This window comes from Rhinoderma darwinii (genome assembly GCF_050947455.1).
Source record: "Rhinoderma darwinii isolate aRhiDar2 chromosome 5 unlocalized genomic scaffold, aRhiDar2.hap1 SUPER_5_unloc_34, whole genome shotgun sequence".
Lineage (NCBI taxonomy): Eukaryota > Metazoa > Chordata > Amphibia > Anura > Rhinodermatidae > Rhinoderma > Rhinoderma darwinii.
In genome coordinates, this window is record NW_027461792.1 from 484541 (window position 1) to 507078 (window position 22538).

Genomic DNA, 22538 nt, shown 5'->3' on the forward strand with positions numbered 1-22538 from the left:
ACTTTACCTGTTTTAAAACTCTTGGTAGTTTCTAAAATTTCTTGTTCTGAAATCTCCTGTAATAAAAAGTTTTGGGAGACAGGATCTAAAACAGCATCAACCTCCTTCAATGAGTCATTCATAAAAGCATTGTCAATGTTTTTAACATTAAAAAGATCCGCATAAAACCCATGTACCTTTTTTAAAATATTTTGGGTATTTGTTTCACCTTCAATATTATCCAACAGGGTATGCTTATCATTGATTTTCTTAAAAAAATACCTGGAGCAGGTCTCGTTCTCCTCAAGATGTTTTACCTTACAGCGAAATATTATTTCCTTTCCCCTCTGCTCCAGGCACTGGGAGATCTCTTTTTTAATCTCAATGATCTCCTTGTCCACCAGCATACCCTGTTCTCTGAATTTATATTGGGTCTGCAGACGGGTATTTAAATTTGCATAAAATTTGCATTTCTCATTTGCTTTTCTCATCCCAATCTTAATAAAAAAATCTCTTATTTTAACTTTCATTTTTTCCCACCAGGTGACGATGGGCATATTGGGATGTCTTACCCGTCTGCAGCCTTTGTAAAAGGTAATAAAATCAGCTAAAATTTGCGGATCTTCTAAAAGGGATACGTTTAATTTCCAGGCTTTTTTCGGAGTTCTTCTTTCGTTATCACATTTCACTTTAAAATACAATAACTTATGGTCAGAAAAGACGTTTGGGTTAATATCACATTTAAAAGGCAGTATTTGGTAAGAGCAGAAGATAAAATCAATCCTGGAGCTGCAGGTCACGTTGCTCCAGGTAACGCCGGCCTCTTCACATAAATCCCTGTTACATTTTTTAAAAACATCGGTGAGTTTAAAATCAGTAACAATATCTTTTAAAATTGACGAGGTCTTGTCGTAGTTCCTGCTTACTGAATTAGAGAACCGGCGTTCCCCCTTTAAAATACAATTAAAATCACCCGCTAAAACAAGTGGTTCTGAATCATTAATAAAAAGGGGTAAAATCTCTAGCATTCTAGCTCTTTCATTTCTCTCAGGAGAACCATAAAAATTTAAAAACTGCCATTTAATACCGTCTATAAAAGCTTTGACCATTAAAATTCTGCCTGGTAAAATTTCATAAAAACTGTCAATTAAAACGTTCCCTTTAAATAAAATGGCGACACCTGCGGCTTTAGATTCGTTAGACCCGGACCACACCGAAGGTCCGAGTCTCCAATCTCTTTCATATTTTTTATAGTCCATGCGATGTGGGATGCAGCATTCCTGTAGGAAAAAAACTGACGCGGTAAGAATAGAGAGGTAATCAAACAGGGCAGCTCTTCTTGTCTTAGAATGCACGCTTCTTACATTTAAGGAAAGACCACATAACTCAGCCATGAGGAAAAGGGAGAGAGACAGTCTTTATAATCTTACCCGAGGTGGCCTCAGCAGTCCTCCGCGTCGCCAGAGACCCCACTTGCACTCTCATAGCCTTCAATTTTGGAGTCCACGGAAAATATGGAGAAGGTAGGAGAGGAACTGCCATCACTTAGCTGACCCCCCGCCATACCTGAGGCACTAATCATAAATGGATCCCATATGGACTCCACGGGCAACATTTCATCTGCTGGAGCTTTTTTGGCAGCGACCTCCCCTTCGATAGGGGCAGGAATTGCGCTCCCTGACGTCTCTGGGACCTCCGTCACCTCGGAGGCAGCTGTCCGTGTATCCCCCAACTGGCTAGAAGGGGGTGGACCTTTGGTTGTCACTTTCGGGGGCACGTCCAGTGGTTTCCCTGCCTTCGCCAATGCAGGTACTTCCATCGGCACCCCCGCTGCCACCTCCGAGTACGCCCTACGTCGCTTGTGTGTCGCTGCCGCTCCGCCCGGGTCCTCTGCCTCAGGTACAGGCTGACCCAGCATCTCTTGCGGACCAGTAGGATCAGCTTCATCCGAACTACCCGTCTCCCCAGTCTCCTGGGGGGGCTTTTTCGTCCGCTGATCACTGGATCGACGCTTGTTTCGTCTCTGCTCTTTTGGGTCACCTGTTTGGGGGGGTCTGCTAGAGGTATCCATCTCATCCTGGCCTTCTCCTTGGGGTTCCTCTCCTTCTGGGGGTACGATCTGGCCTGCTGGCTGCTCGGGACGCCTCGGCCGGACCTCGGGTTGTTCCGATCTGTGGGGACAAAATGCAAAAAGGTGACCAACTCGGCTGCAATATCGACACCTTTTCCCCAGAGGGCAAGTTTTGGCCTCGTGCTCAGAGCTGCCACAGTTCCTACAGGTGCTCTCGCAGGACTCATTGGTGTGACCGTACTTTTGGCATTTCCTACAGAATGGAGGCATCCCTGAAAAATAAAAATCTCCTGCCATATCTCCTAATTTAAAACGTGCTGGCGGCAGCATTATCCCTCCTGTAAAATTGGCATCTCTGTAGCATGTCACTAGAAATCTCCATTTAGAGGTCCAGACCCCAACCTCATTCATCACTTTGCCAATACACTTAACTGTTTTAAAATAGGGGGATAAAAAGGACATCACATCTTTTACGTCAGCAAATGGGCAGTACATTTTAATAACAATCATTTTTGTGATGTCCAAAACATGCTCGTAAAAATCCACTCCGTCCAGTCTCGGGTCCTTTTTTACTGCATATGCCGCCAGCAGATCTTGGAATACTCCATTCTGTATAAATGTGATGTCATAGGTTCTTCTTCTTGGGTAGTCCTGCACTGCCAAAATCTCCCTCTTTTGGACATTGAAAATGCCAACAAGCACGGTCTCCACCACGAATTTCAAGCCACAAGTCGTCGCCTTCTCCTCCGAAAGAATTACTCTCACAGTATTCTTAATCCGGGCATACGCCGGTATGTCACCTGGATTTTCATCCATAGTGAATCTTTTATTTTTTTGGAATAGTCACGCCACCCGTTGGTGACGTAACGTCTACGCAGCCTCCCCTTTTCGGCCGAAGCCTACACGGGGGTATGTGGATCGCAACTCGTTGCTCAGGACTAAGCCTCTCTCCCAAATAGCAGCACGGGGGTGAAGTCCAGGCGAACCTGGACGATCCCCCGAGGCCGAGAGAGAGGGTACCTGAGCACCTCCTAACCAAGACCAGGCAGCACTGACTACAAGTAATCAGAACTACACTTGATCTCAGCCAGAAGGCCGAGAAGCGATAACCCGAATGGGCCGGCCGTTGACCGAGCCTGTCCCATACTGCTGTTCACCCCTTGCAGCGATTCAGCCTACTCCTAGGCAATTCCATGGGGCCCTGCAGGCTCACACACATTTACAGCTACTAAGCGGGAGGTGAATAAAGGCCGGAGAGGAAGCTACACAGGATTTGCTTCTTTTGCTTGCACCACAATGCAGTGCTGAAAGAGGAGGAATCTACATAAAAACGCCTTCCTGGCAACGCCCAAATGCCCTCCTGCCATGCAGATAAACACTGGCAGCGGCAGCAAGTGCATGCCCACAGCCACCCCTTGTTCCTTCACACCTTGTATCAGCTGTAATCCAGTCCAGTCCAGTGCTGCCTGCTGAGCAGCACTGACCAACACTGCCTGGGCCCAGGCTTTTATCTATCTCTGAGGCAGGCCCCATTATGATGTCAGAAAGCTGGCTCTGGAATCCTGAGGGCTCCACTATGACACGTGCAAAGTTCCGTCTGAACTTTATATAAGACGGTGAGGCTCAGTCAGTCACTCAGTGTTGCCTGAGAGGGCAACACTGCAACAGCCGGCCGCCAGGCTGTCTTTTTTTTGCACATTTATTTGCCTCCAGGAGGCCACAAGAGGGAGACAAGGGACTGCAAAATGGAAAATAAGCATCCACCAACTTTACAGACAACTTCTCCTTGCTCCTACAACCTCCATCCTTGCACAGTTTGTTATTCTTCTAGGTAACATAGTAACAAATCCAAATTGCTGCTCTCTTTGTAGGCAAGCAAGGGTTTGTTGCAACTGCAATTCTTACTTCTTCTTGAAATGTAGGGACGACAGTACATTCCATCACATCCATCTAGTGTACACAGGTAGGTCCATTGTGGCGGGTAGGCGGCTGGCTGCTTTAATGGCTGTTTGCTGTTCCCCTACTCCACTCCACTCCACTATTTGACTGTGGTGCTGCATCAATCAGTGGCTGGCTCAGGTGCAGCTCTTTAACTTACCTAGGAGGGAGGGAGGGCGGAGAGAAGACAAGGAAGGTGAATGAGCTGTTCCAATGTGAAATGCCGGAAACACAGAAACACAGAAGACACACACACACACACACAACAAGAGGTGGCAATGTATTAATTAATTGCATTTAATAAATGAGCTCATTATCACACATGACTGTACAAATGCATTGTCCAACAGGTGTTGAAATAATGGGATTAAAAGGGGAGATCCCATCAGAAAGACAAAAACAATAGCAAACACAAATAGCACTTTTGGAATCTGATTTTAGTCAACACATAAGGGAAGGGTGCACCGGTCCTGGAAATACTGCAATACCAGGTCAATGCGTGGAGTGGACAGAGCAAGCTCTATTTCCATCTCCCTGTTCTAAAAATCCATTTAATATATGGTCCCCAGATAGGGGACGTATCAGATATTAAACTGATAAGAACAGATAAGGTTTCAACAAAGTTTTTTATTGGCAAAAATAATATATTTTACAGACTTTTTTTTAAAATTGAAACCACAAGATAAAATCAACAGCATAATACATGAATATTCATACATTTAAATGAATACAAAAGTAATAATAATAAGACCATTAATACAGATGTTATAATAAAAGTACAGAACAATAGCAGGATAAAATTTATACAGGGCATAAAAGACATAAAAGAATAAAACCATTTTTATTTACAATGTTATGGTATTCCACATTTGCAAACACCACATGGATGTTGCTTCTTTTACCCCTAGCTGCTTTTTGTCCCTAAGATAATAAATATACATTTCACTTAGGGCATATTTCACACAATTTTTAACGTCAATAAAATCATGTTTAAAAAGCAGAATGTTCCTAACCTTCCAAATGGCATTCTTAAAACAGTTTAAAATGATCCAACAGACCATTTGCTGTTTAAAACTTGGGCAGTTAAAAAGACCATAAAACACGTATTCAAATTTAAGATCTTTAAGACCGCAGGCCCATTTCAGCAATGGGCCTACCTTCCTCCAAACCTCCTGTGCATATGGGCAGTTCCAAAACAGGTGCATTATCGTCTCGTCGTCACCACACCTGTCTCTCGGGCACTTGGCTCTCGCCACCAGTCCTCGCCTATGCTGGAATTCACGAGTAGGGAGGCACTGGTGAACGATTGCCCAGGCAAGGTCCTTGTGCACATTTGCCATAAATTTCCCGAAAACGTTCCGCCACACCACCTTGGACCTTGCCTGTGAGAAATTTGAAACTGCCAGTGTATCCTCCTGCCGCCTACAGGAGAGTGACACTTTTTTCTGGTCCCCCAATATGTCAGGCTCCAATTCTTGGAGACCTAGGAGCCTGACAGTTTTTTCGAGCACCGCATATTGTTTTGGGGGACACAGAAGCACAGGAGAATTCAAAGGGACACGAAACCATCGTTTAAAAATCATGCCCGTAGCGTACTTTAAAAAGTAGCTAAAAATACCATCAGAATTATACATTTTAAAACAGAAGCAAAAGTATTTAATGTAAAAGAAGTTAAAAAGGTTAGGAACATCTCTCCCGCCATTGTCCTTACATCTGTACATAAAATCACGTTTTAGTTTTTCCATTTTGGAACCCCATAAAAACATAAAACAGATCCTGGTCACTTTTTTAATATATAAAATTGTTGGAGGGAAAACCATAGCTACATAAAGCATTATGGGTAATAAAACAGATTTAATTATTAAAACTTTTCCCTCCATGGTGAGATTTCTCAAATTCCACATTAAAACCTTTTTTTCCATTTTGGCAATTACTGAATCCCAATTGGGTCTCCCATCGTTTTCTTGATTAAAAACAATTCCTAAAATTTTTATCTGATCCTGCTGCATGTTAACTCCTGGTGTCACAGAGGAATCCCATACACCAGTATAAAAACAGTCACACTTATCAACGTTTAATTTAAAACCAGAGGCTTCACAAAAAAAACCGGTGTTCCTCAATGCCCGTCTCATAGAAGCGGCGTCTGGGCATAGGACGGTGGCGTCATCCATATAGCCTAGGATTTTTACCTGGTTCCCCCTTCCTCCAGGTATGGGCACGCCTCTGATGACTTTATCATCTCTTATTAGGGTGAACAGAGGTTCTATGGCACAAATAAAAAGGAGCGGAGACAACGGGCACCCCTGTTTCACCCCTGATAAAAGAGGAACACCTTTAGTTAAAAATCCGTTGATAGAAATTTGGCTAAAACAGGATCGATATAAAAGCTTAATACGTGTTAAAATAATTTCAGGAACAGCCATCTTTTTAAGAACCATAAAAAGATATTCATGGGAGACCCGGTCAAAAGCCTTCTCGAAATCTAAGGATAAAATAGCAAGGCTTTGACCCCTTTCTTTAAAATACCAAATGATGTCACGTAAAATATTCAGGGACTCAGTAATTGACCTCCCAGGTACCCCACATACCTGGTTTGGATGGATTAATTTATGAATAAAAGGTTTAAAACGGATTGTTATTAGTTTAGCTAAAATTTTACAATCAACGTTTAAAAGAGTAATAGGGCGCCAGTTTTTTAACTGGTCCCTCTCACCTTTTTTAAAAATTAAGGACACAATCCCCCTCCTCCAGGAAGGGGGCAGCTCTTCAGTAATAAAAACTTCCTTATACAATAAAAACATGTCATTCTTTAAAATTTCCCAAAAAGCATGATAAAATTCGATGGGCAGACCATCTTCCCCAGGAGCTTTCCCATTAGAAAAACTTTTAAAAGCAAATAAAAGTTCCTCCAAGGTAATATTACGGGATAAAACTTCCTGGTCTAAAATATCTAGCTTGGCATCAAGGGAATTAAGAACATGTTCTAAAAAGGAAGGATCAATATTTTTCTTGTTAAAAAGAGATTGGTAGAAATTAAAAGCAGAATTTAAAATGCCGACCATAGTGGTTTCTCCTTCAAGGTTTAAAATGACATCTCGTTTATCCATTACCTTTTTGAAGAAGAACCGGGAACACTTCTCGCCATCCTCGAGGTGCTTTACATGTGAATTAAAAATTATTTGTTTCCCTTTCTCTTCTATGGCATATTTTATTTCAGCTTTAAGATTTAAGATATCATCATCAACATCCATACCAATCTCCTTCAATTTAAAAAGTACATGTAAACGTTTATTAAGAACATAAAACCATTGTTTTTTCTCTTTTGCTTTCTTCTTACCTGCTCGAATAAAAAAAGCTCTGATTTTGGGTTTAATGCCCTCCCACCAGTGTAGCATAGGCTGACTGGGCGCTCTATGGGACTGCCAACACTGGTAGGTCCGCACAAACTCCTCTTTAATGATGGGGTCCTCCAGGAGTGTGGTGTTTAGTCTCCAGGGACCCCTACAAGCTTTTTGCTCTCCCTCTAGCTCCAGGTGCACTGAAAGGAGCTTGTGATCAGATAAAATATTTGTTAAAAGCAAACATTTTTTGGGAATAAAACTATTAGAAGTGAAAATAAAATCAATTCTGGAGCTCACTCTTCCATTGGACCAGGTGGGGCCTGGGTCCGCAGGCAAGAGTTCCCTCCAGCAATCTTTCAATTTAAAATCACCAATAAAATTCTTGAGCAGGTAAGAAGTACGGTCAATTTTTCGATTAAAATCCCCACCCTGGCGGTGTTCTCCATCTCGCACACAGTTAAAATCACCACCCACCAGCAGGGGGGTAGACCCAACACAAAACAATGGTAAAATCTCTAATAGTTCTGCCCTCTCCTGTTTGGTAGGAGGGGCATAAACGTTTAAAACACGAATTAAAGTTCCATTAAAAAGCAAATGTATTAAAATAGCTCTGCCGGGCATGATTTCAGTCACTGTTTGGATGGAGATAAAACGACCTCGGCAGAGCAATCCAACCCCCGCAGAGCGACAGTCATTTCCACCAGACCAGACTGAGGGGCCTAGTTTCCAGTCCATCTTTAAATCTTGATATTCCAAGTCATTAGGGATTCCACATTCTTGAAGCAGGCAAAGGTCAAAGTCCACAGTCTCTAAAAATGAAAATAAAGCAGTCCTGCGGACAGGGCTCTTTAGGGACCTCACATTTAGTGAGGCGACTTTGATAGGAACCAACATAGTCTTAGTTGAGGTCAGGGTCCGAACCAGAAGAGTCGTACTCGGAGATCAGCTGCGAGTCTGGACCCCCTTTTTGAGGGGTCAATAAATCTTGGATGTTGGTAGGGTCAGAGCCAGATACGTGGGCGGCTCCAACCCCCACACTGCTCTCATCCGAACTCCGATAGGCAGCTTTCCTCCGAACTCCGGACTCCTCTTCCTCTCGCTGTCTCTTTGCAGAATGGCTCCTATCCATCTCCTCGAAGTCGCTCTCACCCATCTCTGGCCCCTGGCTGAAGATATCGCTGATGTCCTTCCTGGGCAGCTGCACAGGGGCCTGTGAGGTCCCATCGCTCTTGGCAACCTTTGCCTGCTTACGGGGAGCCTTCATCGCAAGCCCCTCCACAACCGCAGTGGAGGAACTTTGCTCCGACCCCCCCGTTGACCGGAAATGGTCAAAACGAGGCTCCAATCCAGCATATTTTAGGGTTTTCTTAATGGAGCCCTCGTCTGACACAGAGTGTCTCCGCTCCATGCCCACACTCTTGGGACAGGCGTCAGGTCCTACTGCAGAACCTACGGAGCCACGACGCCTGTCGCTAACCACTGCCTCAACAGGGTCCACTGCAGGCGGAGCAGAGGACCTGTTTGCAGAGGTGCCGGTCAACTTATGTCCAGCAGAGTCAGAATTCCTCCTGCTCTGCCTGGACCCGGTGGAATCCCTATGGCCGTCCCTCGAGGCTGACATCGGTGGGCCCCCCGATGGAGCTGTGAAGGACTTTGGCCTGGACCCCTCAGTCGTCAATGCTCGTTTTGGGGCATTACCAGCGGCGTCTGCACATGTTGCAAACTGCCGCTCTGGCCCTGGTCTGGGTGGCCCAGATTTCGCTCTGCGGGGGCAATCTTTAAAAGCATGCCCAGTCATGCCGCACAGATTGCACAACACCTCGGAACTGCATTTTGCCGCTACGTGTCCAACCTGGCCACACCTGTTACACTGCACCACATGGGGCCGGTCACAATGTTCTCTGGTGTGGCCATATCTCAAGCAGTTCCGGCAGGCTATTGGCATCTGGGGGTAAAATAGGAATCCTCGATTCTTCCCAATGGCAAAGTTCTGGGGTGGGTGATGTAAGCCTCCAATGCCATTGGGATCCTGGCGGAACTTCACCCAATATTTTCTTTTGCCATTCCAGAAGCTCTGGGTGTTCAAGATTTTATGTGAGAAGCGGACCTCCCTGCAGTAACGACTGAGGAAGGTTTCAATGTCACACTCTGAGACAAATGGACTGAACATGCACATCACGAGCGGGACTTCTTCCTCCCCGTAGAGGAATAAAAAGTTCAGTCCATTTAGCCGCTCCTCACTCTGGTCCGCATCAGACAATCTTTTGTGCATGTTGTCGCAACATGCCGCGGCCGTAAAGGATACGGTGTACCGACCGCGGCTTTCCTGGTCGTTGAGACACAGGATGTCCGCCCGCTTGAGCCCCAGGAAGTCCAGCAGAATCACCTCCACAATGAAGCGAAGGTTCTTCCGCTGGCGATGGCCTTCTTCCACCTCGATGCGGACGGACTGGCGCAACCGGGTGTCCCCGGATGCAAATCCAAATGTATATGGCATTTTCAGTGCCTGGGGGCTAAGCCTGTCCCTTATAGCAGCAAGGGCTCAGATTCCACAATTAAGTGGAACCCTCCCCCAAGGCCAAGGATTAGGGTACCCCAGACACCTACGAAGCCCGATAAACGCCCTCGGAACGCTCTTAGAAAAACGCCTCAAGGCCGGTTGACCTCTTGGGTAAGGCGCGATCGCAACTCGTTGTCCGGGGGCTAAGCCCACTCCCCAAATAGCAGCAAGGGGGTGAAGTCTCTCTGTGAAAAGAGACGATCCCCCAAGGCCAAGGAGCAGGGTACCCCGGACACCTCCCAACAAAACCAGATGCAGAAATACTACACCTGATCTTGCCAAAAGGCCGAGAAGCGATAACCCGAATGGGCCGGCCGTTGACCGAGCCTGTCCCATACTGCTGTTCACCCCTTGCAGCGATTCAGCCTACTCCTAGGCAATTCCATGGGGCCCTGCAGGCTCACACACATTTACAGCTACTAAGCGGGAGGTGAATAAAGGCCGGAGAGGAAGCTACACAGGATTTGCTTCTTTTGCTTGCACCACAATGCAGTGCTGAAAGAGGAGGAATCTACATAAAAACGCCTTCCTGGCAACGCCCAAATGCCCTCCTGCCATGCAGATAAACACTGGCAGCGGCAGCAAGTGCATGCCCACAGCCACCCCTTGTTCCTTCACACCTTGTATCAGCTGTAATCCAGTCCAGTCCAGTGCTGCCTGCTGAGCAGCACTGACCAACACTGCCTGGGCCCAGGCTTTTATCTATCTCTGAGGCAGGCCCCATTATGATGTCAGAAAGCTGGCTCTGGAATCCTGAGGGCTCCACTATGACACGTGCAAAGTTCCGTCTGAACTTTATATAAGACGGTGAGGCTCAGTCAGTCACTCAGTGTTGCCTGAGAGGGCAACACTGCAACAGCCGGCCGCCAGGCTGTCTTTTTTTTGCACATTTATTTGCCTCCAGGAGGCCACAAGAGGGAGACAAGGGACTGCAAAATGGAAAATAAGCATCCACCAACTTTACAGACAACTTCTCCTTGCTCCTACAACCTCCATCCTTGCACAGTTTGTTATTCTTCTAGGTAACATAGTAACAAATCCAAATTGCTGCTCTCTTTGTAGGCAAGCAAGGGTTTGTTGCAACTGCAATTCTTACTTCTTCTTGAAATGTAGGGACGACAGTACATTCCATCACATCCATCTAGTGTACACAGGTAGGTCCATTGTGGCGGGTAGGCGGCTGGCTGCTTTAATGGCTGTTTGCTGTTCCCCTACTCCACTCCACTCCACTATTTGACTGTGGTGCTGCATCAATCAGTGGCTGGCTCAGGTGCAGCTCTTTAACTTACCTAGGAGGGAGGGAGGGCGGAGAGAAGACAAGGAAGGTGAATGAGCTGTTCCAATGTGAAATGCCGGAAACACAGAAACACAGAAGACACACACACACACACACAACAAGAGGTGGCAATGTATTAATTAATTGCATTTAATAAATGAGCTCATTATCACACATGACTGTACAAATGCATTGTCCAACAGGTGTTGAAATAATGGGATTAAAAGGGGAGATCCCATCAGAAAGACAAAAACAATAGCAAACACAAATAGCACTTTTGGAATCTGATTTTAGTCAACACATAAGGGAAGGGTGCACCGGTCCTGGAAATACTGCAATACCAGGTCAATGCGTGGAGTGGACAGAGCAAGCTCTATTTCCATCTCCCTGTTCTAAAAATCCATTTAATATATGGTCCCCAGATAGGGGACGTATCAGATATTAAACTGATAAGAACAGATTTTTTTTTTTCAGTTGGCTACCCCCTCGCGGGGGTGTCAATGATTTATTACTTAAAATTCAAAAACATTTACAATAAATTACAGCTTTTTTACAATGAATTACAGTAATAAAATCAATTTACATAAAAACACATAAAAGGGGACATGGTGGCAAATTCTTATATATTGGAGTTCCATTCTTTTACAAACCATTTATTTGAAAGGGTGGCATTTCTTTTTTTATCTAATAAATAATAAATGTACATCTCGCTAAAACAAAGACCTAAAACATCGTCAACAGATAAAACATCGTGCTTAAAAATCAGGATGTTCCTGGCCTTCCACAGAGCTTCTTTTACGCAGTTCATCGTCTTCCATGCAATAGTCTTTTGGTTCGCGGTTGGGCATCCAAAGAGTCCATATAAAATCATTTCGTAACTCAAGTCCTTTAGGTCTGCCATCTTCTTCATTAGAGGGAATATCTTTATCCAAATATGTTTAGTAAAATCGCAACTCCAAAAAATATGACGCACGGTCTCCTCAGCCTGGCAGCCTTCCCTCGGACAGATAGCAGACCTCGTGAATCCTCTCCTGAATTGGAATGCCCGGCATGGAAGACATTGATGAACGCAGCTCCAGGCCAGGTCCATCTGTGTATTAAAAAGATAAAACACATTAACCATTTTGAAGATAAAAGCACAGCGTTCATTATTAAAATTTTCAATATTAGTGACGACTTCATTTCCTCTTATGTCTTTTATAAGTTTCTTACTGTTTATCATGTCATTAAAATTTTTCCCTTTAAAATTAAACAAGGCCACTATTTTCTCTAAAATCACGTAATTTGCTGGTAGATTAAAAGCATAAGGTGAGGTTAAAACAATTTCAAACCACCCCATCCTTCGCATAAAAAACCCAGTATTAAAACGTAGAAAATAAGACCAATGATGTTGTTTAAAAAGAGAATTAAGACAGAAACAAAAGTACTTGATTAAAAGAAACCTATTAAAATCTGGAAAGTCTTTGCCACCCTTTGGTTTGATTTTCATTACCGTCTCACGTTTAAGTTTCTCCATTCTGGAACTCCAAAAGAAGGTAAAACAAGCTTTAGTAATTTTTCTTAATAAAACCGTGGGAGGAGGGAAAACCATGCTTAAGTATAAAAGCAAAGGTAAAATTATCATTTTAATTATTAAAATTTTTCCCTCCATGGTAAGCTTCCTCATGTTCCACATGCATATTTTTTGATTTACCTTCTGCGCCACCATGTCCCAACTGATAAAACCATTGTCGTACTCACTGAAGGAGACACCTAAAATTTTAATATTATCAGACACAGGAACCGGTATATCTCTAAGAGCCATGCTTCCTATGTTTAAAATATTACTCTTGCTGAAGTTTACCTTAAAACCGGAAGCACAGCAATAAAACTCGATTTGCCTAAGGGTTCTCTGAAGCGACAGGGCGTCCCTACATAAAACCGCCACATCATCCATGTACCCCACTGCTTTGGCCTCTACGCCGCCTCCCCCGGGCAGGGGGACTCCACGGATACACTTATCGCGGCGAATTGCGCATAACAGAGGCTCCAATGCACATATAAAAAGCAGTGGGGACAAGGGACACCCCTGCTTCACCCCAGAGTTTAAAAATATGTCCTGTGTCTTAAAACCATTCACTAAAATTTTGCTGGTGCATTCTCTGTAAAAGGCTTTAATAGATAATAAAAAACCTTCAGGTATACCCATACGTTCTAAAACCTTAAAAAGATAAAAATGAGAGACACGGTCGAACGCCTTCTCAAAGTCTATAGATAAAATGGCTAGTTTACCTTTTCTAGACCTCGTGTCCTCAATCACGTCTTTTATTAGGTTTAAATTATCCCAGATGCTGCGGCCTGGCACCCCACACACCTGGTCAGAGTGTATAATGTGGGGTATTATGGCTTTTAATCTATTTGCACATATTTTAGCCATAATTTTATAGTCGCTATTTAGAAGGGTTATTGGTCTCCAATTCTTTAAAACTGCGATGTCACCCGTCTTATACAGCAGGGAGACCTCACCCTTCCGCCAGGACTTAGGCAGCATCTTGGAATTAAAAACATCAGAAAAAAGGTTAAAAAGATCCTCTTTTAAAATGTCATAAAATTTTACATAAAACTCACTGGGTATACCGTCCGGTCCGGGAACTTTCCCTGTTTTAAAACTTTTGACAGTTTCTAAAACCTCCTGCTCCGTCAGCTCCTGTAATAAAAAATTCTGGGAGACAGGGTCTAAAACAGTAGTAATCTCCTTCAGTGAGTCACGCATAAAATTATGATCCACAGTCTTAACATTAAAAAGGTCAGTGTAAAACTCATGAACTTTACTTAAAAGACCCTGTACATCTGACACCCCTTCTATATTTTTGATAATTGCCTTTTTGTTATTTATTTTCTTAAAAAAGTACCTGGAGCAGGTCTCGTTCTCCTCCACATGTTGTATTTTTGAACGGAATATAATCTCTTTACCTTTCTGCTCCAGGCACTGGGCTATCTCCTTTTTCAAATTGGTGATGTCATCTTTAACGTCTATGTCATGATCTTGCATTTTGTACAGGGTCTGCAGACGGGTATTGAGAATTTTAAAAAAAGCGTATTTCTCTTTGGCTTTCGCCACGCTTTTCTTAATAAAAAAATCTTTAATTTTCTTTTTCATTTTCTCCCACCATGCACTGATGGGAGTACGTGTATCTCTTACCCGCCTGCTTTCTTGGTAAAATTCAATAAAATCTGCTAAAACCTGTGGATCGTCTAAAAGGGAAACATTCATCTTCCAGGACTTTTTACATACAATATTATTAAGATCATGCTTTACTTTAAAAGATAAAAGCCTGTGATCTGAAAACACATTGGTTAAAACTTCACAATTAAAAGGCAGTAAATTTTCAGAACAAAAGATAAAATCAATCCTGGAGCTACAGGTGGCGTTGCTCCAGGTAACGCCGGCTTCCTCTGGACTGCTCCTGTTACATTCTTTGTATATGTCTTTTAATTTAAAATCAGTCACGATATCCTTGAGCAGTCCAGAGGTCTTGTCATAGTTCCTACTTGTACTGTTGGTAAGCCGGCGTTCTCCTCTCAGGATACAATTAAAATCACCTGCGAGGATAAAAGGCTCAGATGTGTTGATAAAAAGCGGTAAAATCTCCAGCATCCTCGCTCTTTCGTTCTTTTCTGGTGATCCGTAAAAATTTAAAAACTGCCACTTTACACCATCAATAAAAGCTTTAACCATTAAAATACGTCCTGGTAAGATTTCTTGAATAAAATCAATTAAAACGTTTCCCTTAAAAAGAATGGCGACCCCTGCTGATCTGGACTCGTTGGATCCAGACCAGACGGATGGACCATACTTCCAATCCTTTTTGTAATTTTCATATCTCATTGTATGGGGAATGCCGCACTCCTGCAGGAAAAATACAGAGGCTGCCAGGCAAGATAAAAAATTGAAGAGAGCAACCCTTCTCACTTTTGACTTGGCGCCCCTCACGTTGAGGGAGATTCCCATGAGCTCAGACATCGTGGAGAGTAAAAGCAAAATTCTGATTTTAAAATAATAAATAATAGGCGTACTTAAAATCAGATTGCTCCTCCACCAGCAATACCCGAAACCTCACTTGAACTCATGGCCCCGCCCTCATCCGACTCAACTGAAAAGAGGGACGAGGCAGGAGAAGAACTACTGTCGCTGAGAGCTGAGCCAGCAACACTCACCTCGTACACGGGGAGCCCAGACTCGCACAGCCTCACCTGGGTCTCTCTCGGTTGACCGACTGGGTCCATGTCTGGTGGGTCCCCCAAGGGCCCCGCCTCTCCCCCCTGGGCCCGTGAAGGCCGGTCTAGAGGGGGAGGTTGTGCGCATGGCGGGGTGTCCGATAATACGGAGGGAGCAGTGCCCGTCCTCCTCACCAGTGCAGGCGAGGAGGGGGTCCCAGGAGGAGCCACATCTTTCCGCACGGACGTATCCATCTGCTCCTCCCCTGTCTCCCTCCTACTGGCACGTTCTTGCTTCCCCTTTTTACGGGGACCCACCTGTACCCAGTCTTCTCCTTCCGAGTCGGTCTCTAGAGACCCAGGATTAGGAGCAGGCCCGGCACCGCCTGAGCAACCAGCCGTCTGGGATGCCACAGGTTCATCGATGGCCTGCTCCTTTTCTGCCTTCCTCTTGGCCTGCCGTTTTTCCTTCGCGCTGGGCTCATTTTTATCCCCTGAGGTCGCTGGCTGAGAGGCACCTGTTTTGGCTTCGGCTGGCCGTACCCTTGAAGCCCAGGTACCTCTCTGCTCTTTCGCCGCAACAGCTTGCTCTCCTCCTTGAGGACGGGACTGCTCTGCTGGTGGAGCACGTGGGGGCACCTCGGGTTGCTCATCTTCTTCGCCTCGGTACCTATGTGGACAAGCATAATAAAGATGACCAGTTTTTTGACAAAAATTGCATTTTTTCTCTTCTGTACATTCCCTCATTGTGTGTTGTTTACTTCCACAGTTCCTGCAGGTGACATCGCAGTTAAAACTGGTATGTCCATAGGTACCGCAGGCCCTGCAGAAGTTTGGCATTCCTGAGAAATAGAGGTCGCCATTCACATTCCCAAGTTTAAAACGAGCAGGTGGTAGCTTCGTTTCTTGGGTGGAGGGGTCCTTTATTAGCGTAACAATAAATTTCCATTTGACGGTCCACACACCGCACTCGTTCATAACTCTCCCCAGCAGCTTAACGTTCTTAAAGTACGCAGCAAGAAACGCCGCCACTTCCTGATCTTTCACGTATGGGGAATACATTTTAATCACTACGAGTTTGGTTACTTCAAAAGCGTGTTCAATTACCTGGACTCCCAAGGCCATGAGTTCACCTTGTTGCCTCTCAGCTTTTCCCATGGCATCACGGAGGATTCCTTCTCCCATAAAGGTCACGTCGTACACTCCACGCCTTGGGTAGTCCTGGATCGCCAAAATCTCGTTCTTGTGGACCGCCAACCGCTTTTCCAAAATATCGTGGACAAGGAACTTGAGACCACGAGGACCGCCTCCACCCTCTGCCAAGATAAATCTTGCAGTATTCCTCAACCGGGCGTATACCGGCACCGCATCAGGTCCGCCTGCCATTTGCGTGGCCAGGTCGGTACCGCACAGCTTGCGCTGCGCCCTTTGGCTTTAAGGAGACACACCAAAGGGCTGGGGGGGGGGATCGCAACTCGTTGCTCAGGACTAAGCCTCTCTCCCAAATAGCAGCACGGGGGTGAAGTCCAGGCGAACCTGGACGATCCCCCGAGGCCGAGAGAGAGGGTACCTGAGCACCTTCTGACTAAAAACCTCCTGTATAAATACACTTGGTCTTAGCCAAAAGGCCGAGAAGCGATAACCCGAATGGGCCGGCCGTTGACCGAGCCTGTCCCATACTGCTGTTCACCCCTTGCAGCGATTCAGCCTACTCCTAGGCAATTCCATGGGGCCCTGCAGGCTCACACACATTTACAGCTACTAAGCGGGAGGTGAATAAAGGCCGGAGAGGAAGCTACACAGGATTTGCTTCTTTTGCTTGCACCACAATGCAGTGCTGAAAGAGGAGGAATCTACATAAAAACGCCTTCCTGGCAACGCCCAAATGCCCTCCTGCCATGCAGATAAACACTGGCAGCGGCAGCAAGTGCATGCCCACAGCCACCCCTTGTTCCTTCACACCTTGTATCAGCTGTAATCCAGTCCAGTCCAGTGCTGCCTGCTGAGCAGCACTGACCAACACTGCCTGGGCCCAGGCTTTTATCTATCTCTGAGGCAGGCCCCATTATGATGTCAGAAAGCTGGCTCTGGAATCCTGAGGGCTCCACTATGACACGTGCAAAGTTCCGTCTGAACTTTATATAAGACGGTGAGGCTCAGTCAGTCACTCAGTGTTGCCTGAGAGGGCAACACTGCAACAGCCGGCCGCCAGGCTGTCTTTTTTTTGCACATTTATTTGCCTCCAGGAGGCCACAAGAGGGAGACAAGGGACTGCAAAATGGAAAATAAGCATCCACCAACTTTACAGACAACTTCTCCTTGCTCCTACAACCTCCATCCTTGCACAGTTTGTTATTCTTCTAGGTAACATAGTAACAAATCCAAATTGCTGCTCTCTTTGTAGGCAAGCAAGGGTTTGTTGCAACTGCAATTCTTACTTCTTCTTGAAATGTAGGGACGACAGTACATTCCATCACATCCATCTAGTGTACACAGGTAGGTCCATTGTGGCGGGTAGGCGGCTGGCTGCTTTAATGGCTGTTTGCTGTTCCCCTACTCCACTCCACTCCACTATTTGACTGTGGTGCTGCATCAATCAGTGGCTGGCTCAGGTGCAGCTCTTTAACTTACCTAGGAGGGAGGGAGGGCGGAGAGAAGACAAGGAAGGTGAATGAGCTGTTCCAATGTGAAATGCCGGAAACACAGAAACACAGAAGACACACACACACACACACAACAAGAGGTGGCAATGTATTAATTAATTGCATTTAATAAATGAGCTCATTATCACACATGACTGTACAAATGCATTGTCCAACAGGTGTTGAAATAATGGGATTAAAAGGGGAGATCCCATCAGAAAGACAAAAACAATAGCAAACACAAATAGCACTTTTGGAATCTGATTTTAGTCAACACATAAGGGAAGGGTGCACCGGTCCTGGAAATACTGCAATACCAGGTCAATGCGTGGAGTGGACAGAGCAAGCTCTATTTCCATCTCCCTGTTCTAAAAATCCATTTAATATATGGTCCCCAGATAGGGGACGTATCAGATATTAAACTGATAAGAACAGATTTTTTTTTTTTTTTTTTTTTTTTTTTTTAATTTTTTTTATTAAACCATTCAGGTTTTTTTGAATAAAACCGAGAACTGTAGTTGTTCAAACCACCTCTCTATTTTTCAAAAAATCTCATCACTCTGGTTCATTATTTTATTTTTCCATCAAATACAAGATAAGTCAAACAAAATTCCTCAAACTAAATACCTCCATTTTAACATTCGCCATATCCCTTCCGCATCCATACCTTTTTCTAGATCCCATTTATAATAAAAATACAATTTAGCCAATACCATACTAACCACATCCTCCATCTCAAATACTTCTCTTTTATACACATTCAAATTCCTCGTATTCCACAATACCTCTTTCACACAAGTCAAAAAAATCCACAACACTCTATCCTTTTCACTACCCAAACTACACAAACCAAACAAGACAATTTCATACGTCAAACTCTTCAAACCAGTCAATTCTTCGCACAACCCACTCAACTTTTTCCAAACATCCTTTGCATGCTTACACGACCAAAACACATGACTCACATCCTCATCATCCCCACAACCTTCTCTCGGACACCTTTCAGATGCAACCAAACCTCTTCTTTTCTGCACACTCCTTACAGGCAACACTCCATGTACCGACATCCATAACAAATCTTTCTGCTTATTTGACACATCATACGTAACAATCTTCTTCCACACAGACTTAGACTCCATCGAATTCAAACCATTTACAGAACACATCACATTATTCATACACATACTTCTCACAACATTCTTTTCGCTCAAAAATCTCTCCATTCTTACATCCTCTAGCTGGAACTTTTTAATAAATTTTTCAACATACAAATACCACCCTGTGCACTGAAAAGCAATTGGTTTACATAAATTACGTTTTTCCCACCTTAGACGCTGAATCACCGTTCCAGCTAGATACTTCGACATTCTGGAAGCCTTGGATTCTTTAAATAAAAGCTCTACAAAAAACCGTACACAATTAATTCCAATGAAGATCTCCAAATTTGGGAAATCAAGGCCTCCATTTCGTCTGCTTTTCATTAGAATTTCTCTCTTTGCCTTCTCAATCCCGCTCCCCCATAAAAAAAGGAACAAAACTCTATTCACTTTTTTTAACATATCAACAGCAGGAGGAAAAACCAGAGCAACATATAAAATCATAGGTAGAATAATACTTTTGACAATTAAAACCTTCCCCGAAAAAGAAAGATCCCTCATTCTCCACATTTCCAACTTTCTCACAATCCTACCACCTAACTCATCCCAACTTTCTCTCCCTTTCAACTCATCATCAAACACAATACCCAAAATTTTCACACCATCCACCTGTTCCATATCAGAATCACTCACTCGCTCATTACTGAAAAAAAATTTAAATTTGCTCTTACCCCAATTTATTTTAAAAGCAGACGCAATACAAAACATGTTTACAATCAACTTCACTCTGGACATATCATACACTGAATCACACAATACACAAATATCATCCATATATCCCAAAGCTTTCACACGTTTTCCATCACACCCGGGCACCACCAAACCTTTCACAACCTTATCATTTCTAATCATTTGCAACAATGGTTCAATCGCACAAATAAATAGGATGGGAGACAACGGACAACCCTGTCGCACACCAGACATAATACTAAATGATTCGGAAAAAAACCCATTCACCTGCACACAACTCTTTGCATTCGCGTATAAATTCTTCAACAAACTCACAAACTGAACCGGAAAACCCATTCTCTCTAACACTTTAAACAAAAACACATGCGCCACACGATCAAACGCTTTCTCAAAATCTAACGCACACACAATCACCTTCTTATTCCGACCCTTACAATCCTCAAGCATATCCCGCACCAACGCCATATTCTCATGCAATTTCCTTTTTGGTACCGCACATACCTGATCCTCATCAATCACACACCCAATCACATTTCTCATACGATTCGCAATCAGCTTGGCAAAAAATTTATAATCCGTATTCAGCAAAGTAATTGGTCGCCAGTTTTCTAAACGCCTCTTATCTCCTTTTTTATGCAACAGAACTACCATACCCTTCTTCATCACATCACACATATTCGTCCCAGAAAACAACACTCTCATAACATCTATAACATCCTTCCCAATTATGTCCCAATATTTCCCATAGAACTCAGCTGGTATTCCATCGATCCCTGGAGACTTATTTTTAGCCATACTTCCCACCACATCCTTTATTTCACCATCCATAATCTCACCAAGCAAAGACTCACATTCACTTTCAGGAACAAAATTACACACAATATCCAGAAACTCCTCATCATCACCCAAATCACACTTCTTCACATCATACAGTTGTTTATAAAAATCAGACACCACATCAATCACATCCTTACCAAACACCTCTTTATCATCCTTATCCAGTAACACATTCATTCCACTTTTTCCACCACACATTTTTTTAAAGAAAAATCTAGTACATTTCTCGTGATTATCTCTAACCTCCACCTTAGACCTAAATATTATTTCTTTCCCTTTTTCTCGGAACCACTCCTTAATATCTTTTTTTGTTTTTTCCAAATCGTGTCTTACATCCATACCCAAATTTTTACATTGTTGAAGGAACGTCATCCGCATGTTAAAGCGTAAATATTGCAATCTTTTCCTTCTCGCTCTTCTATATCCTATCTGTCTAAAAAACCCACCAATCTTTTTTTTCACCCATACCCACCATTCACACACATTAGAGAAAGAACTTTTCTTTCTAGCCCAAAAACCATATTTTTTCCCAAACCTAGTTTTTACCCTTTCATCACACAGAAAACTGACATTCATCTTCCATACCCCTCTACCATAAAAGAAATTATTTATAACAAAAACCCCCAACAAACACTCGTGATCTGAAAACCACACTCTCTCCTGCGCATAATCTACACATTTCATTGCAGAGGTAGAAAAAAAGAAAAAATCCAGACGAGAATCCGTTCTTCCGTCATCGGCATGATAGGTAAATGGACCTGGTTTCCTGGTGACAGCGTCCTGCAAAGCAAAGTCCTGCAAAATTTTATTCCACAAAACTCCAGTGACATCCACATTAGACTCTGTGGACCCAGCTCGGGCCTGCTTCTCCAGGATACAGTTAATGTCACCAACAATAATGACAGGAACTTTACCGTGTAGAAAAAATTTTAAACTATCAAAAAGTGCCAACCTATCAGTTTTCACAGCATGGCCATAGATATTGATTAGCCTAAACTGCCACCCCTTATAGGCTAGTAACACGCAGACACATCTTCCTTCCTGTATAATTTGAGTCTGTTTGATGACAAACTCATTATTTTTGAAGAGGATACCAATTCCATCATTCCTATTTGTGGAAGAAAAAGACCAAATTGCTTCCCCAAACTTCCATTCTTCTTTCCTAGGCATTTTTGATAAACCACATTCTTGTACGCAAACAATGTCACTGCCCTTAGAGGCCAAAAAGTCCAGGACTGCAGCACGCTTGTGAGCAGAGGAGAACACCCGTACATTTTGTGAGACAATTTTTAATCTCAAAGACATGCGGGCATAGTATGGTTAGTGCAATGGAAAGCCATGAAAAACCAGAACATATCACGTCCCAGGGAAATACATCGCTCTTTCCAGATTCGCCACATTGACTTCACTGAGGAAACCTTCCCCAGGAGAGCTGGGTACTTCTGAGGCCACCTCAGATGACTTAGGGCTAGAACTAGAGTCACTGTCCAACAATGAGAAAGGATTTGCATGAGCCGAATCTTCCAACAAGCCTATCTTCAGTCTCTTCACCGCTTTTCCAGACTTCCCCCTTTTTGAGACAACTTTATGGAAGATTTCCGCACTAGTGGCACTAGGCATCCTGGCCTCCTTCTCGTCCTCCTCCGATATTGACCACTCCACTTTAGCTGAGTCTTCCATTTTTGACTCTGGGCTAGAAAAAGACAAAATTTGCATACTTGCACCATCATCAGGGGAAGCACACCCAATAGGTGGCGCTGTGTCTTCACCTTCCATAGGTATAACCCCAGGTGCTTCATCAACACTTTGCTCTGCAGGAGGGACCACACCCAACTCCATGCTGTTAGTAT

The 22538-nt window shown here is 43.9% G+C and overlaps 3 non-coding genes across 3 annotated transcripts; all 3 read right to left on the reverse strand.

Annotated features, from left to right (window-relative positions):
- Positions 1-4442: 4442 nt before the first annotated feature.
- Positions 4443-4634, reverse strand: LOC142690575 (U2 spliceosomal RNA). Its single transcript, XR_012859326.1, has one exon. It is a non-coding gene; the product is annotated as a U2 spliceosomal RNA (small nuclear RNA).
- Positions 4635-11472: 6838 nt separating this feature from the next.
- Positions 11473-11672, reverse strand: LOC142690633 (U2 spliceosomal RNA). The gene has a single exon (XR_012859361.1). It is a non-coding gene; the product is annotated as a U2 spliceosomal RNA (small nuclear RNA).
- Positions 11673-18287: 6615 nt separating this feature from the next.
- On the reverse strand, positions 18288-18476 carry LOC142690642 (U2 spliceosomal RNA). The gene has a single exon (XR_012859367.1). It is a non-coding gene; the product is annotated as a U2 spliceosomal RNA (small nuclear RNA).
- Between the last annotated feature and the right edge of the window lie 4062 nt (positions 18477-22538).